The sequence below is a fragment of the Oncorhynchus tshawytscha genome, linkage group LG05 (assembly GCF_018296145.1).
Source record: "Oncorhynchus tshawytscha isolate Ot180627B linkage group LG05, Otsh_v2.0, whole genome shotgun sequence".
Classification (NCBI taxonomy): Eukaryota; Metazoa; Chordata; class Actinopteri; order Salmoniformes; family Salmonidae; genus Oncorhynchus; species Oncorhynchus tshawytscha.
In genome coordinates this window covers 53,846,880-53,865,063 of record NC_056433.1, presented here as the reverse complement: position 1 = coordinate 53,865,063, position 18,184 = coordinate 53,846,880, and the positions used below count along the sequence as shown (strand labels likewise).

At 41.9% G+C, this 18,184-nt stretch overlaps 1 protein-coding gene across 7 annotated transcripts in view; it reads left to right on the top strand.

Moving 5' to 3' along the window:
- The window catches only part of LOC112250864 (CUGBP Elav-like family member 5), a 294,695-nt gene that overhangs the window by 169,024 nt on the left and 107,487 nt on the right, over positions 1 to 18,184 (top strand). The gene's annotated exons all lie outside the window — the stretch shown is intronic.

Sequence of the window (18,184 nt, the reverse complement as noted above, 5' to 3'; positions counted from 1 at the left end):
TGTTTCTCTCTCTGTTTCTCTCTCTTTTCTCTCACTATTCTGTCTCTCTCTGTTTCTCTCTCTCTGTTTCTGTCTCTTTCTGTTTCTCTCTCTGTTTCTCTCTCTGTTTCTCTCTCTCTCTCTCTCTGTTTCTCTCTCTGTTTCTCTCTCTCTGTTTCTCTTCTGTTTCTCTCTCTGTTTCTCTCTCTGTTTCTCTCTCTGTTTCTCTCTCTCTCTCTGTTTCTCTCTCTGTTTCTCTCTGTTTCTCTCTGTTTCTCTCTCTGTTTCTCTCTGTTTCTCTCTCTCTCTGTTTCTCTCTCACTATTCTGTCAGTTTCTGTTTCTCTCTCTGTTTCTCTCTCTCTGTTTCTCTCTCACTGTTTCTCTCTCTGTTTCTCTCTCTGTTTCTCTCTGTTTCTCTCTCACTATTCTGTCAGTCTCTGTTTCTCTCTCACTTTTCTGTCAGTTTCTGTTTCTCTCTCTGTTTCTCTCTCTGTTTCTCTCTCTGTTTCTCTCTCTGTTTCTCTCTCTCTCTCTGTTTCTCTCTCTCTGTTTCTCTCTATTTCTCTCTGTTTTTCTCTCTCTGTTTCTCTCTCTGTTTCTCTCTGTTTCTCTCTCTCTGTTCTCTCTCTGTTTCTCTCTCTGTTTCTCTCTCTCTCTCTCTGTTTCTCTCTCTCTTTCTCTCTCTCTTTCTCTCTCTCTGTTTCTCTCTCTGTTTCTCTCTCTGTTTCTCTCTCTCTCTTGTTCTCTCTCTGTTTCTCTCTGTTTCTCTCTCTGTTTCTCTGTTTCTCTCTCTGTTTCTCTCTGTTTCTCTCTGTTTCTCTCTCTCTGTTTCTCTCTCTCTGTTTCTCTCTCTGTTTCTCTCTCTGTTTCTCTCTCTGTTTCTCTCTCTGTTTCTCTCTCTGTTTCTCTCTGTTTCTCTGTTTTCTCTCTGTTTCTCTCTCTGTTTTCTCTCTGTTTCTCTCTGTTTCTCTCTCTCGTTTCTCTCTGTTCTCTGTTTCTTTCTCTGTTTCTATCTGTTTCTCTCTTTTTTCTCTCTGTTTTCTCTGTTTCTCTCTCTGTTTCTCTCTCTGTCAGTTTCTGTTTCTCTCTCTGTTTCTCTCTCTGTTTCTCTCTCTGTTTCTCTCTCTGTTTCTCTCTGTTTCTCTGTCTGTTTCTCTCTGTTTCTCTCTCTGTTTCTCTCTCTGTTTCTCTCTGTTTCTCTCTCTTCTCTGATTCTCTCTCTGTTTCTCTCTCTGTTTCTCTCTGTTTCTCTCTGTTTCTCTCTCTCTGTTTCTCTCTCTGTTTCTCTCTGTTTCTCTCTCTGTTTCTCTCTCTCTGTTTCTCTCTCTCTTCTCTCTCTCTGTTCTGTCAGTCTCTGTTTCTCTCTCACTATTCTGTCAGTTTCTGTTTCTCTCTCTGTTTCTCTGTTTCTCTCTCTGTTTCTCTCTCTCTGTTTCTCTCTCTGTTTCTCTCTCTCTCTGTTTCTCTCTCTCTATTCTCTCTCTCTCTGTTTCTCTCTCTGTTTCTCTCTCTTTCTCTCTGTTTCTCTCTTTTTCTCTCTCTGTTTCTCTCTCTGTTTCTCTCTCTCTGTTTCTCTCTCTCTCTGTTTCTCTCTCTCTGTTCTCTCTCTCTGTTTCTCTCTCTCTCTCTGTTTCTCTCTCTCTGTTTCTCTCTCTCTTTTCTCTCTCTGTTTCTCTCTCTTTCTCTCTCTCTGTTCTGTCTTTCTGTTTCTCTCTCTGTTTCTCTTTCTCTCTGTTTCTCTCTCTCTGTTTCTCTCTCTCTCTGTTTCTCTCTCTCTGTTTCTCTCTCTTTCTCTCTGTTTCTCTCTCTGTTTCTCTCTCTGTTTCTCTCTCTCTGTTTCTCTCTGTTTCTCTGTTTCTCTGTTTCTCTCTCTGTTTCTCTCTGTTTCTCTCTCTGTTTCTCTCTCTGTTTCTCTCTCTGTTTCTCTCTCTCTCTGTTTCTCTCTGTTTCTCTTCTCTGTTTTCTCTCTCTCTGTTTCTCTCTCTTTTTCTCTCTCTGTTTTCTTTGTTTCTCTCTCTGTTTCTCTCTCACTATTCTGTTTCTCTCTTCTCTCTCTGTTTCTCTCTCTGTTTCTCTCTCTGTTTCTCTCTCTGTTTCTCTCTGTTTCTCTCTCTGTTTCTCTCTGTTTCTCTCTCTCTTTTCTCTCTCTGTTTCTCTCTCTCTGTTTTCTCTCTGTTTCTCTCTCTCTCTCTTCTCTCTGTTTCTCTCTCTCTCTGTTTCTCTCTCTGTTTCTCTCTCACTATTCTGTCTCTCTGTTTCTCTCTCTGTTTCTCTCTCTGTTTCTCTCTCTGTTTCTCTCTCTGTTTCTCTCTCTCTCTCTGTTTCTCTCTGTTTCTCTCTCTGTTTCTCTCTGTTTCTCTCTCTGTTTCTCTCTCTCTCTCTGTTTCTCTCTTGTTCCTCTCTGTTTCTCTCTCTGTTTCTCTCTGTTTCTCTCTGTTTCTCTCTGTTTCTCTCTGTTTCTCTCTGTTTCTCTCTCTGTTTCTCTCTCTTGTTTCTCTCCCTGTTTCTCTCTCTCTCTGTTTCTCTCTCACTATTCTGTCAGTCTCTGTTTCTCTCTCACTATTCTGTCAGTTTCTGTTTCTCTTTCTGTTTCTCTCTGTTTCTCTCTCTGTTTCTCTCTCTGTTTCTCTCTGTTTCTCTCTCTGTTTCTCTCTCTGTCTTTCTCTCTGTTTCTCTCTCTGTTTCTCTCTCTGTTTCTCTCTCTGTTTCTCTCTCTGTTTCTCTCTGTTTCTCTCTGTTTCTCTCTCTGTTTCTCTCTCTGTTTCTCTCTCTGTTTCTCTGTCTTTCTCTCTGTTTCTCTCTGTTTCTCTCTGTTTCTCTCTGTTTCTCTCTGTTTCTCTCTGTTTCTCTCTGTTTCTTTCTCTGTCTTTCTCTCTGTTTCTCTCTTTTTCTCTCTCTCTGTTTCTCTCTCACTATTCTGGCAGTTTCTGTTTCTCTCTCTGTTTCTCTGTTTCTCTCTGTTTCTCTCTCTGTTTCTCTCTCTGTTTCTCTCTGTTTCTCTCTCTGTTTCTCTCTGTTTCTCTGTCTGTTTCTCTCTGTTTCTCTGTCTGTTTCTCTCTCTGTTTCTCTCTCTGTTTCTCTCTGTTTCTCTCTCTGTTTCTCTGTTTCTCTCTCTGTTTCTCTCTCCGTTTTTCTCTTTTTCTCTCTCTGTTTTCTCTCTTTTTCTCTCTGTTTCTCTCTCACTATTCTGTCAGTTTCTGTTTCTCTCTCTGTTTCTCTCTCTGTTTCTCTCTCTGTTTCTCTCTGTTTCTCTCTCTGTTTCTCTCTCTATCTCTCTCTGTTTCTCTCTCTCTTTCTCTCTCTGTTTCTCTGTTTCTCTCTCTGTTTCTCTCTGTTTCTCTCTCTGTTTCTCTCTCTGTTTCTCTCTGTTTCTCTCTGTTTCTCTGTTTCTCTCTCTGTTTCTCTCTGTTTCTCTCTGTTTCTCTCTCTGTTTCTCTCTCCGTTTCTCTCTGTTTCTTTCTCTGTTTCTATCTGTTTCTCTCTTTTTCTCTCTCTGTTTCTCTCTGTTTCTCTCTCTGTTTCTCTCTGATTCTCTCTCTGTTTCTCTCTCTGTTTCTCTCTGTTTCTCTCTGTTTCTCTCTCTGTTTCTCTCTGTTTCTCTCTCTGTTTCTCTCTCTGTTTCTCTCTCACATTCTGTCAGTCTCTGTTTCTCTCTCACTATTCTGTCAGTTTCTTTTTCTCTCTCTGTTTCTCTCTGTTTCTCTCTCACTATTGTGCTAATCTCTGTTTCTCTCTCTGTTTCTCTCTGTTTCTCTCTCACTATTCTGTCAGTCTCTGTTTCTCTCTCACTATTCTGTCAGTTTCTGTTTCTCTCTCTGTTTCTCTCTCTGTTTCTCTCTGTTTCTCTCTCTGTTTCTCTCTCTGTTTCTCTCTCTGTTTCTCTCTGTTTCTCTCTCTGTTTCTCTCTCTGTTTCTCTCTGTTTCTCTCTCTGTTTCTCTCTCTGTTTCTCTCTCTTTCTCTCTCTGTTTCTCTGTTTCTCTCTCTGTTTCTCTCTGTTTCTCTCTGTTTCTCTCTCTGTTTCTCTCTCTGTTTCTCTCTGTTTCTCTCTGTTTCTCTGTTTCTCTCTCTGTTTCTCTCTGTTTCTCTCTGTTTCTCTCTCTGTTTCTCTCTCCGTTTCTCTCGGTTTCTCTCTGTTTCTTTCTCTGTTTCTATCTGTTTCTCTCTTTTTCTCTCTCTGTTTTTCTTTGTTTCTCTCTCTGTTTCTCTCTCACTATTCTGTCAGTTTCTGTTTCTCTCTCTGTTTCTCTCTCTGTTTCTCTCTCTGTTTCTCTCTCTGTTTCTCTCTGTTTCTCTCTCTGTTTCTCTCTGTTTCTCTGTCTGTTTCTCTCTGTTTCTCTCTCTGTTTCTCTCTCTGTTTCTCTCTCTGTTTCTCTCTCTGTTTCTCTCTGTTTCTCTCTCTGTTTCTCTCTGTTTCTCTCTCTGTTTCTCTCTGTTTCTCTCTGTTTCTCTCTGTTTCTTTCTCTGTTTCTCTCTGTTTCTCTCTCTGTTTCTCTCTCTGTTTCTCTCCTGTTTCTCTCTGTTTCTCTCTGTTTCTCTCTCACTATTCTGTCAGTCTCTGTTTCTCTCTCACTATTCTGTCAGTTTCTGTTTCTCTCTCTGTTTCTCTCTCTGTTTCTCTCTGTTTCTCTCTCTGTTTCTCTCTCTATCTCTCTCTGTTTCTCTCTCTGTTTCTCTGTTTCTCTCTCTGTTTCTCTCTGTTTCTCTCTGTTTCTCTCTCTGTTTCTCTCTCTGTTTCTCTCTGTTTCTTTCTCTGTTTCTATCTGTTTCTCTCTTTTTCTCTCTCTGTTTCTCTCTGTTTCTCTCTGTTTCTTTCTCTGTTTCTATCTGTTTCTCTCTTTTTCTCTCTCTGTTTCTCTCTGTTTCTCTCTCACTATTCTGTCAGTTTCTGTTTCTCTCTCTGTTTCTCTGTTTCTCTCTGTTTCTCTCTCTGTTTCTCTCTGTTTCTCTCTGTTTCTCTCTCTGTTTCTCTCTCTGTTTCTCTCTCTGTTTCTCTCTCTGTTTCTCTCTCTGTTTCTCTCTCAGTTTCTCTCTGTTTCTCTCTGTTTCTCTCTTTTTCTCTCTCTGTTTTTCTCTGTTTCTCTCTCTCTATTCTGTCAGTTTCTGTTTCTCTCTCTGTTTCTCGCTGTTTCTCTCTCTGTTTCTCTCTCACTATTCTGCCAGTGTCTGTTTCCCTCTCTGTTTCTTCCTGTTTCTCTTTCACTATTCTGTCAGTTTCTGTTTCTCTCTCTGTTTCTCTCTCTGTTTCTCGCTGTTTCTCTCTCTGTTTCTCTCTCACTATTCTGCCAGTGTCTGTTTCCCTCTCTGTTTCTTCCTGTTTCTCTCTCACTATTCTGTCAGTTTCTGTTTCTCTCTCTGTTTCTCGCTGTTTCTCTCTCTTTTCTCTCTCACTATTCTGCCAGTGTCTGTTTCCCTCTCTGTTTCTTCCTGTTTCTCTTTCACTATTCTGTCAGTTTCTGTTTCTCTCTCTGTTTCTCTCTGTTTCTCTCTCTGTTTCTCTCTCACTATTCTGCCAGTGTCTGTTTCCCTCTCTGTTTCTTCCTGTTTCTCTTTCACTATTCTGTCAGTTTCTGTTTCTCTCTCTGTTTCTCTCTGTTTCTCTCTCTCACTATTCTGCCAATCTCTGTTTCTCTCTCTGTTTCTCTCTCTGTTTCTCTCTCACTATTCTGTCAGTCTCTGTTTCTCTCTCACTATTCTGTCAGTCTCTGTTTCTCTCTCTTTTTGGTAGATGTACGATCAGGGCTGTGGTTCAGTATCACCACACATCACACGTTCAGATCAATAATCGGGAATATTCATTATGACAGCAGTCAGAGCCTGTTTGCTCTCTAATATAACCATGGCTTCTGCAACAGAGCCTTGTTTCCTTAGGAAAACACATCATTATGACCTCAATGGGACTTCCTGACTAAATGCAGGTTGAATAACAACATTAGAACGATAATACGGCATTGCGGGATGTAGTGGGTGTGTTTTAGCGGTGGATGGGAACCTCCAGCAGTGAGGCAGGCCGTCAGAGGTCTGGTACACACACACAGAGCCCACTGACCCTGGGCTCCCTATCTTGCAGAGGCCTCTCTGTTTCTCTCTCTGTTTCTCTCTGTTTCTCTCTGTTTCTCTCTCTGTTTCTCTCTCTGTTTCTCTCTCTGTTTCTCTCTGTTTCTCTCTGTTTCTCTCTCTGTTTCTCTCTCCGTTTCTCTCTTTTTCTCTCTCTGTTTTCTCTGTTTTCTCTGTTTCTCTCTCACTATTCTGTCAGTTTCTGTTTCTCTCTCTGTTTCTCTCTGTTTCTCTCTCTGTTTCTCTCTGTTTCTCTCTCTGTTTCTCTCTCTATCTCTCTCTGTTTCTCTCTCTCTTTCTCTCTCTGTTTCTCTGTTTCTCTCTCTGTTTCTCTCTGTTTCTCTCTCTGTTTCTCTCTCTGTTTCTCTCTCTGTTTCTCTCTGTTTCTCTCTCTGTTTCTCTCTCTGTTTCTCTCTCTGTTTCTCTGTTTCTCTCTCTGTTTCTCTCTGTTTCTCTCTCACTATTCTGTCAGTTTCTGTTTCTCTCTCTGTTTCTCTCTCTGTTTCTCTCTCTGTTTCTCTCTCTGTTTCTCTGTCTGTTTCCCTCTGTTTCTCTCTCTGTTTCTCTCTCTGTTTCTCTCTGTTTCTCTCTCTGTTTCTCTCTGATTCTCTCTCTGTTTCTCTCTCTGTTTCTCTCTGTTTCTCTCTGTTTCTCTCTCTGTTTCTCTCTCTGTTTCTCTCTCTGTTTCTCTCTCTGTTTCTCTCTCTGTTTCTCTCTCACATTCTGTCAGTCTCTGTTTCTCTCTCACTATTCTGTCAGTTTCTGTTTCTCTCTCTGTTTCTCTCTGTTTCTCTCTCACTTTTGTGCCAATCTCTGTTTCTCTCTCTGTTTCTCTCTGTTTCTCTCTCATATTCTGTCAGTCTCTGTTTCTCTCTCACTTTTCTGTCAGTTTCTGTTTCTCTCTCTGTTTCTCTCTCTGTTTCTCTCTGTTTCTCTCTCTGTTTCTCTCTCTGTTTCTCTCTCTGTTTCTCTCTGTTTCTCTCTCTGTTTCTCTCTCTGTTTCTCTCTCTGTTTCTCTCTGTTTCTCTCTCTGTTTCTCTCTGTTTCTCTCTCTGTTTCTCTCTCTATCTCTCTCTGTTTCTCTCTCTCTTTCTCTCTCTCTTTCTCTCTCTGTTTCTCTCTCTGTTTCTCTCTCTGTTTCTCTCTGTTTCTCTCTGTTTCTCTGTTTCTCTCTCTGTTTCTCTCTGTTTCTCTCTGTTTCTCTCTCTGTTTCTCTCTCCGTTTCTCTCTGTTTCTTTCTCTGTTTCTATCTGTTTCTCTCTTTTTCTCTCTCTGTTTTTCTCTGTTTCTCTCTCACTATTCTGTCAGTTTCTGTTTCTCTCTCTGTTTCTCTCTCTGTTTCTCTCTCTGTTTCTCTCTCTGTTTCTCTCTGTTTCTCTCTCTGTTTCTCTCTGTTTCTCTGTCTGTTTCTCTCTGTTTCTCTCTCTGTTTCTCTCTCTGTTTCTCTCTGTTTCTCTCTCTGTTTCTCTCTGTTTCTCTCTCTGTTTCTCTCTGTTTCTCTCTGTGTTTCTCTCTGTTTCTCTCTGTTTCTCTCTGTTTCTTTCTCTGTTTCTCTCTGTTTCTCTCTCTGTTTCTCTCTTTGTTTCTCTCCCTGTTTCTCTCTGTTTCTCTCTGTTTCTCTCTCACTATTCTGTCAGTCTCTGTTTCTCTCTCACTATTCTGTCAGTTTCTGTTTCTCTCTCTGTTTCTCTCTGTTTCTCTCTCTGTTTCTCTCTCTGTTTCTCTCTGTTTCTCTCTCTGTTTCTCTCTCTGTTTCTCTCTCTGTTTCTCTCTCTGTTTCTCTGTTTCTCTCTCTGTTTCTGTCTGTTTCTCTCTGTTTCTCTCTCTGTTTCTCTCTCTGTTTCTCTCTCTGTTTCTCTGTTTCTCTCTCTGTTTCTCTCTCCGTTTCTCTCTGTTTCTCTCTGTTTCTTTCTCTGTTTCTATCTGTTTCTCTCTTTTTCTCTCTCTGTTTCTCTCTGTTTCTCTCTCACTATTCTGTCAGTTTCTGTTTCTCTCTCTGTTTCTCTGTTTCTCTCTGTTTCTCTCTCTGTTTCTCTCTGTTTCTCTCTGTTTCTCTCTCTGTTTCTCTCTCTGTTTCTCTCTCTGTTTCTCTCTCTGTTTCTCTCTCTGTTTCTCTCTCTGTTTCTCTCTCTGTTTCTCTCTCTGTTTCTCTCTCAGTTTCTCTCTGTTTCTCTCTGTTTCTCTCTTTTTCTCTCTCTGTTTTTCTCTGTTTCTCTCTCACTATTCTGTCAGTTTCTGTTTCTCTCTCTGTTTCTCGCTGTTTCTCTCTCTGTTTCTCTCTCACTATTCTGCCAGTGTCTGTTTCCCTCTCTGTTTCTTCCTGTTTCTCTTTCACTATTCTGTCAGTTTCTGTTTCTCTCTCTGTTTCTCTCTCTGTTTCTCGCTGTTTCTCTCTCTGTTTCTCTCTCACTATTCTGCCAGTGTCTGTTTCCCTCTCTGTTTCTTCCTGTTTCTCTCTCACTATTCTGTCAGTTTCTGTTTCTCTCTCTGTTTCTCGCTGTTTCTCTCTCTGTTTCTCTCTCACTATTCTGCCAGTGTCTGTTTCCCTCTCTGTTTCTTCCTGTTTCTCTTTCACTATTCTGTCAGTTTCTGTTTCTCTCTCTGTTTCTCTCTGTTTCTCTCTCACTATTCTGCCAATCTCTGTTTCTCTCTCTGTTTCTCTCTCTGTTTCTCTCTCACTATTCTGTCAGTCTCTGTTTCTCTCTCACTATTCTGTCAGTCTCTGTTTCTCTCTCTTTTTGGTAGATGTACGATCAGGGCTGTGGTTCAGTATCACCACACATCACACGTTCAGATCAATAATCGGGAATATTCATTATGACAGCAGTCAGAGCCTGTTTGCTCTCCTAATATAACCATGGCTTCTGCAACAGAGCCTTGTTTCCTTAGGAAAACACATCATTATGACCTCAATGGGACTTCCTGACTAAATGCAGGTTGAATAACAACATTAGAACGATAATACGGCATTGCGGGATGTAGTGGGTGTGTTTTAGCGGTGGATGGGAACCTCCAGCAGTGAGGCAGGCCGTCAGAGGTCTGGTACACACACACAGAGCCCACTGACCCTGGGCTCCCTATCTTGCAGAGGCCCCTGGATCTCAGGATCTCAGCCTCTCTGCAACTCTCTCTTTCTCTCTGCAGCGTTGGCTGGGCTCTGCTGATGCTCTTCATTGAACTGACTGGAGGCTTAACTGCACAAACCAGGCAGTTACATAAAAGCGTATGGATCTACAGTATGGATCTACCATATGAATCTACAGTATGAATCTACAGTATGGATCTACAGTATGAATCTACAGTATGGATCTACAGAATGAATCTACAGTATGAATCTACAGTATGGATCTACAGTATGGATCTACAGAATGAATCTACAGTATGAATCTACAGTATGGATCTACAGTATGAATCTCCAGTATGGATTTGTAAAAAGCATTGAGAGCACAACAGGTGTGTGTATGTGGGAAGAGAGGGGAAACGCGGAGCAGCCCAAACCACTAGGAAAGAAATCAGACTTTCACACACAATGCAGTCAAGGGTGATTGTCAGTTTTCTACAGGAGTAAGGTTGGCCTCCCTTCCTTGCTGTAAAAGTGTTTACTGTGCCTGTACCGTACATCAAAGTGGGTTCGAATAATTTGATTTAGCATTAAAAACAACGCCTTCTAGGACCATTGGAACAAATGACGTTCCATTATTTTCGTTGTTCATTTGTTCCAATGCTGACTATGAAACTAGCCTGTGCATATTCAAGCTAACTTTATACATATAAAAGCTTGTTACTAGTGTTTAACTGTAGGTGCAAAAACACGACTCAAAAAGGTAATATTCTCACAAAGTCATGAACAATAAAGCCTTAAAACAAAGAACGGAGGGATTGGGGCAGCATTCATTTGCTTGTGAATGATAGATTTCACAGACAATATCAGTTTAACATGTAAGCAACCTTGTCGTTGTCAGAGCCATTTAAAATTGATATGCGACCAAAGGCAAAACAATAGATTAGCCACCACAGGAATACCAGCGGAACCACAGAGAGTAATGCTGTCTATACTATTCAGCCTCGGTATACCATACTGTCTATACTATAGAGCCTCGGTATACCATACTGTCTATACTATAGAGCCTCGGTATACCCTACTGTCTATACTATAGAGCCTCGGTATACCATACTGTCTATACTATAGAGCCCCGGTATACCCTACTGTCTATACTATAGAGCCCCGGTATACCCTACTGTCTATACTATAGAGCCCCAGTATACCATACAGCCTCGGTATACCATACAGTCTATACTATAGAGCCCCGGTATACCATACTGTCTATACTATAGAGCCCCGGTATACCCTACTGTCTATACTATAGAGCCCCGGTATACCCTACTGTCTATACTATAGAGCCCCAGTATACCATACAGCCTCGGTATACCATACAGTCTATACTATAGAGCCCCGGTATACCATACTGTCTATACTATAGAGCCCCGGTATACCCTACTGTCTATACTATAGAGCCCCAGTATACCATACTGTTTATACTATAGAGCCCCGGTATACCATACTGTTTATACTATAGAGCCCCGGTATACCATACTGTTTATACTATAGAGCCCCAGTATACCATACTGTCTATACTATAGAGCCCCGGTATACCCTACTGTCTATACTATAGAGCCCCGGTATACCCTACTGTCTATACTATAGAGCCCCAGTATACCATACAGCCTCGGTATACCATACTGTCTATACTATAGAGCCCCGGTATACCCTACTGTCTATACTATAGAGCCCCAGTATACCATACAGCCTCGGTATACCATACAGTCTATACTATAGAGCCTCGGTATACCATACTGTCTATACTATAGAGCCCCGGTATACCCTACTGTCTATACTATAGAGCCCCGGTATACCATACAGCCTCGGTATACCATACAGTCTATACTATAGAGCCTCGGTATACCCTACTTTCTATACTATACAGCCTCGGTATACCCTACTGTCTATACTATAGAGCCTCGGTATACCCTACTTTCTATACTATACAGCCTCGGTATACCCTACTGTCTATACTATTCAGCCTCGGTATACCCTACTGTCTATACTATAGAGCCCCGGTATACCCTACTGTCTATACTATACAGCCTCGGTATACCCTACAGTCTATACTATAGAGCCCCGGTATACCCTACTGTCTATACTATACAGCCTCTGTATACCCTACTGTCTATACAATAGAGCCTCGGTATACCCTACTGTCTATACTATAGAGCCCCTGTATACTATACAGCCTCGGTATACCATACTGTTTATACTATACAACCTCGGTATACCATACTGTCTATACTATAGAGCCTCGGTATACCATACTGTTTATACTATAGAGCCTCGGTATACCATACTGTCTATACTATGCAGCCTCGGTATACCATACTGTCTATACTATACAGCCTCGGTATACCATACTGTTTATACTATACAACGTCGGTATACCATACTGTCTATACTATAGAGCCTCGGTATACCATACTGTTTATACTATAGAGCCTCGGTATACCATACTGTTAATACTATAGAGCCTCGGTATACCCTACTGTCTATACTATAGAGCCCCTGTATACTATACAGCCTCGGTATACCATACTGTTTATACTATAGAGCCTCGGTATACCATACTGTCTATACTATAGAGCCTCGGTATACCCTACTGTCTATACTATAGAGCCCTGTATACTATACAGCCTCGGTATACCATACTGTTTATACTATACAGCCTCGGTATACCATACTGTTTATACTATACAACCTCGGTATACCATACTGTTTATACTATAGAGCCTCGGTATACCATACTGTCTATACTATGCAGCCTCGGTATACCATACTGTCTATACTATACAGCCTCGGTATACCATACTGTTTATACTATACAACGTCGGTATACCATACTGTCTATACTATAGAGCCTCGGTATACCATACTGTTTATACTATAGAGCCTCGGTATACCATACTGTTTATACTATAGAGCCTCGGTATACCCTACTGTCTATACTATAGAGCCCCTGTATACTATACAGCCTCGGTATACCATACTGTTTATACTATAGAGCCTCGGTATACCATACTGTCTATACTATAGAGCCTCGGTATACCCTACTGTCTATACTATAGAGCCCCTGTATACTATACAGCCTCGGTATACCATACTGTTTATACTATACAGCCTCGGTATACCATACTGTTTATACTATACAACCTCGGTATACCATACTGTTTATACTATAGAGCCTCGGTATACCATACTGTCTATACTATACAGCCTCGGTATACCCTACAGTCTATACTATAGAGCCCCGGTATACCCTACTGTCTATACTATACAGCCTCTGTATACCCTACTGTCTATACAATAGAGCCTCGGTATACCCTACTGTCTATACTATAGAGCCCCTGTATACTATACAGCCTCGGTATACCATACTGTTTATACTATACAACCTCGGTATACCATACTGTCTATACTATAGAGCCTCGGTATACCATACTGTTTATACTATAGAGCCTCGGTATACCATACTGTCTATACTATAGAGCCTCGGTATACCATACTGTTTATACTATACAACCTCGGTATACCATACTGTCTATACTATAGAGCCTCGGTATACCATACTGTTTATACTATAGAGCCTCGGTATACCATACTGTCTATACTATGCAGCCTCGGTATACCATACTGTCTATACTATACAGCCTCGGTATACCATACTGTTTATACTATACAACCTCGGTATACCATACTGTCTATACTATAGAGCCTCGGTATACCATACTGTTTATACTATAGAGCCTCGGTATACCATACTGTTTATACTATAGAGCCTCGGTATACCATACTGTTTATACTATAGAGCCTCGGTATACCCTACTGTCTATACTATAGAGCCCCTGTATACTATACAGCCTCGGTATACCATACTGTTTATACTATAGAGCCTCGGTATACCATACTGTCTATACTATAGAGCCCCGGTATACCCTACTGTCTATACTATAGAGCCTCGGTATACCATACTGTTTATACTATACAGCCTCGGTATACCATACTGTCTATACTATAGAGCCTCGGTATACCATACTGTTTATACTATAGAGCCTCGGTATACCATACAGTCTATACTATAGAGCCCCTGTATACCATACTGTTTATACTATACAACCTCGGTATACCATACTGTTTATACTATAGAGCCTCGGTATACCATACAGTCTATACTATACAGCCTCGGTATACCATACTGTTTATACTATACAACCTCGGTATACCATACTGTTTATACTATAGAGCCTCGGTATACCATACTGTCTATACTATAGAGCCTTGGTATACCATACTGTCTATACTATACAACCTCGTTATACCCTACTGTCTATACCATACAACCTCGGTATACCCTACTGTCTATACTATACAGCCTCGGTATACCATACTGTCTATACTATACAGCCTCGGTATACCATACTGTCTATACTATACAGCCTCGGTATACCATACTGTTTATACTATACAGCCTCGGTATACCATACTGTCTATACTATAGAGCCTCGGTATACCATACTGTTTATACTATAGAGCCTCGGTATACCATACTGTCTATACTATAGAGCCTCAGTATACCCTACTGTCTATACTATAGATCCTCGGTATACCATACTGTTTATACTATACAGCCTCGGTATACCCTACTGTCTATACTATAGAGCCCCGGTATACCCTACTGTCTATACTATAGAGCCCCAGTATACCCTACTGTCTATACTATAGAGCCCCGGTATACCCTACTGTCTATACTATAGAGCCCCGGTATACCCTACTGTCTATACTATAGAGCCCCGGTATACCATACTGTCTATACTATAGAGCCCCGGTATACCCTACTGTCTATACTATAGAGCCTTGGTATACCCTACTGTCTTTTCTATAGAGCCTCGGTATACCCTACTGTCTATACTATACAGCCTCGGTATACCATACAGTCTATACTATTCAGCCTCGGTATACCATGCAGTCTATACTATAGAGCCTCGGTATACCATACAGTCTATACTATACAGCCTCGGTATACCATACTGTCTATACTATGCAGCCTCAGTATACCATACAGTCTATACTATAGAGCCTCGGTATACCATACAGTCTATACTATAGAGCCTCGGTATACCATACAGTCTATTCTATACAGCCTCGGTATACCATACTGTCTATACTATGCAGCCTTGGTATACCATACTGCCTATACTATACAGCCTCGGTATACCCTACTGTCTATACTATAGAGCCTCGGTATACCAAACTGTCTATACTATAGAGCCTCGGTATACCATACTGTTTATACTATAGAGCCTCGGTATACCCTACTGTCTATACTATACAGCCTCGGTATACCATACAGTCTATACTATAGAGCCTTGGTATACCCTACAGTCTATACTATAGAGACTCGGTATACCATACTGTCTATACTATACAGCCTCGGTATACCATACTGTTTATACTATAGAGCCTCGGTATACCATACTGTTTATACTATAGAGCCTCGGTATACCATACTGTTTATACTATAGAGCCTCGGTATACCATACTGTTTATACTATAGAGCCTCGGTATACCATACTGTTTATACTATAGAGCCTCGGTATACCATACTGTTTATACTATAGAGCCTCGGTATACCATACTGTTTATACTATAGAGCCTCGGTATACCATACTGTTTATACTATAGAGCCTCGGTATACCATACTGTTTATACTATAGAGCCTCGGTATACCATACTGTTTATACTATAGAGCCTCGGTATACCATACTGTTTATACTATAGAGCCTCGGTATACCATACTGTTTATACTATAGAGCCTCGGTATACCATACTGTTTATACTATAGAGCCTCGGTATACCATACTGTTTATACTATAGAGCCTCGGTATACCATACTGTTTATACTATAGAGCCTCGGTATACCATACTGTTTATACTATAGAGCCTCGGTATACCATACAGTCTATACTATAGAGCCTCGGTATACCATACTGTTTATACTATAGAGCCTCGGTATACCATACTGTTTATACTATAGAGCCTCGGTATACCATACTGTTTATACTATAGAGCCTCGGTATACCATACTGTTTATACTATAGAGCCTCGGTATACCATACAGTTTATACTATGCAGCGCTGCATTGGGGTCTATCAGCATGTGTGTGAATGGAAGAGGCAATAGGGTGGAGTCAGGACTGGAGAAATGCCACTCAACTGCAAAGCAATCTTATCAGGGAGTTGCAGGCATCTCTCCCTCTCTCTCGCTCCCCCTCCCTCTCCGCCTCTCTCGCTCTCTCCCCATCCTCCACTCTCGTCCTTAGCGAGTGGAATGGAGGAATAAAAAGCCCCCCAATTAGAACATGTGTTGTTATTTGTTGAGGATCCAGAGTTAACCAATTCCATCTGCTCGGCTGCTTTGCTGTCAAGTGGGTAAAGAGGGCTTCAAGCACGCACTCACAAAGGAGGAGAAAACAGCTACCTCCTATAGGACCTGCTCTAAATGAATGGTTTCCCTGACAACGGCTATAGTTAATCAATTCTATTCTGTTAATCCTGTGCGCGTTTGTGTGTGTCCGTACGTGTGCGTGCGTATGAGCGTGTGCACTTGGCTCATTCACAACCATGCCGAGGCATGCAGGATTTGTATGTATCCCATTACAAAGAGAGAAAATGCACTAACCTGAAAGGCGTCGATACTGAATGCACTGGAGGAAAATGCACAGCTTTTGGGCAAATAAACGGACCATTAAGCCAACATGTTACTGCCTGAACCGTAGCTGGGTTTAGAGATACAACCCCCACACAGAGACCCAGTGGAAAGGACCTCGGTGTCTGCAAGTTACAGAGTATAGTTCTATTGTCTTCTGTGATGCGTCTGAATACAGCAGTGTTGTTGAAACTTTTTTTATGCTACTGAAAAAAAGCACAAAGATTCTCCATCTTGGTTTGTACTTGCCGTATGAGTTAGCAGGTCTGTCATTTTTTTTTCGTTTCATTTTTTTGATTTTACCCCCTTTTTTCTCCCCAATTTCGTGGTATCCAATTGTTAGTAGTTACTATTTTGTCTCATCGCTACAACTCCCGTACGGGCTCGGGAGAGACGAAGGTCGAAAGTCATGTGTCCTCCGAAACACAACCCAACCAAGCCGCACTGCCTCTTAACACAGCGCGCATCCAACCCGGAAGCCACCTGCACCAATGTGTCGGAGGAAACACCGTGCACCTGGCGACCTTGGTTAGCGCGCACTGCGCCCAGCCCGCCACAGGAGTCGCTGGTGCACGATGAGACAAGGATATCCCTACCGGCCAAACCCTCCCTAACCCGGACGACACTAGGCTAATTGTGCGTCTCCCCACGGACCTCCCGGTCGCGGCCGGCTGCGACAGACCCCGATCAGTAAACAATGAATTTGTCTTGGGGATATTTTCCCTCCATAAGATATTCAATCTCACATGATGCGTTGGACGTGTGGGTGGTGGGTGTGCAGCGTCACACACACACGGTAATCGAGCCGTGCGTACTGCAGTCAGAAGCGGTATGCACGGCAGCGTAAAAGCAACATTAATATGGGGTCACCTCGGCTCACAGGGATCCTACAGGGAAAGGCAGTGTCTTGAACTGAGTGGGAGGGTTAGAGCAAGCGAGCCAGGAAACATGGGGCCAAAACCCCAGCTAGTTATTATTTACGATGGGTAAATTTATGGAATAATTGCAGTGACCAAGGTTACTCCGTTCCTCAAGGTGAAAATAGATACGTTTAGCACTTAATGAATGTGGCCCAGGCCTCTCCCTCATATATCAGCATGTTATTAAGACGTTTTAAAATCCCATTATGGTGTTTCTCCTTGAACAAGTCATGCTTTTATGGCACTGCCCTGTCTTTAAATCTGACCTTTTTAACTCGGCCCGGGAATTGGACAGTAAAAAAAAAAATACATTGGAGAAAAAGAATGTTGATCTTGGACTCTTTAAAAAATGTTTTTATTAAAAGACATCTGGTGACTTGACTTGGAATTGGGAGACTAGTCGTGTTGTGGAGCAAAAAGAGCCTTATTCCAGGTTACAGATGGCTGAGAGGGCCGTGAAGGGTAGGAGATTGCTTTGCATATTTCGGGTAATCTTGTCACAAATCGGTACAGATCTTGGCCCCTTTTTCATTAAAAATCTGCCTGCTGTGTTATTATTGAGGTAATTTGTTTTGGATCTACAGAGAGTTCCCTTTGGACTAAAACATGCGAGGAGGAGGGGGGCTGGGACTAAATGAACAAACATTCAGGGACAGACATCCTTTTATCTGCTTTTTTGTTTCCTGCTCTGTGAACATAAATCATTTTATAAACGTTTTGAATGCCATCTTCGTGTGGGAAATGTACGTATGTGCCTGTGTGTGTCCCTGCCTAGCTGCATGGAGGTTTGTGTTCGTGTGATATAAAGCATTCATTTTGTATCATCATCCAATTTAATTTGTTTGCAAACTTACTGTGGAAGCTGTAGTTTTAACAAACACACAGCAATTCCGGGTAATGTTCTAGAAGGTTTTTGCAGGAGAACAAATAAGTTGCTAAGGCTGTTCAGCTTGAACAATGACAAAGAAGGAGGGAGAACGATGGGGGAAAGTGTGACACAAAGGCTGTGATGACAGAAGCATCTAATCCAACCAATGCCATTCTTATCAGGTTGTAGTGGATTACTATGTTCCTCCTAACCAGAGAATCCTTCCCAGCCAGACGCTCTCTACAGCCCAAGGGCCCTGGATCAATAGGCCTGCATTGATCTCTCTCCTCTTGTGGCTGGATTCACTTTCATTAGGCCTGCCTCTCTCTCCCTCAGACACACACACACCCTGCCCGACAAGCGCATCATTCAGGCCACTGTGTGAATGTGAGATGAGGGTGACTTGTTTTTCTCCAGTGAGTAGCAGTGAGTGTCACCCCAACTCCATCCCTCTTGGTGCTCCCCTTCTCCCCTTCTCCCCTTCTCCACGGCACTTTGATCAGTATCGGGGAACAGCTGTTTGTGTGGGAGAGGGTCTTGACACTTCAA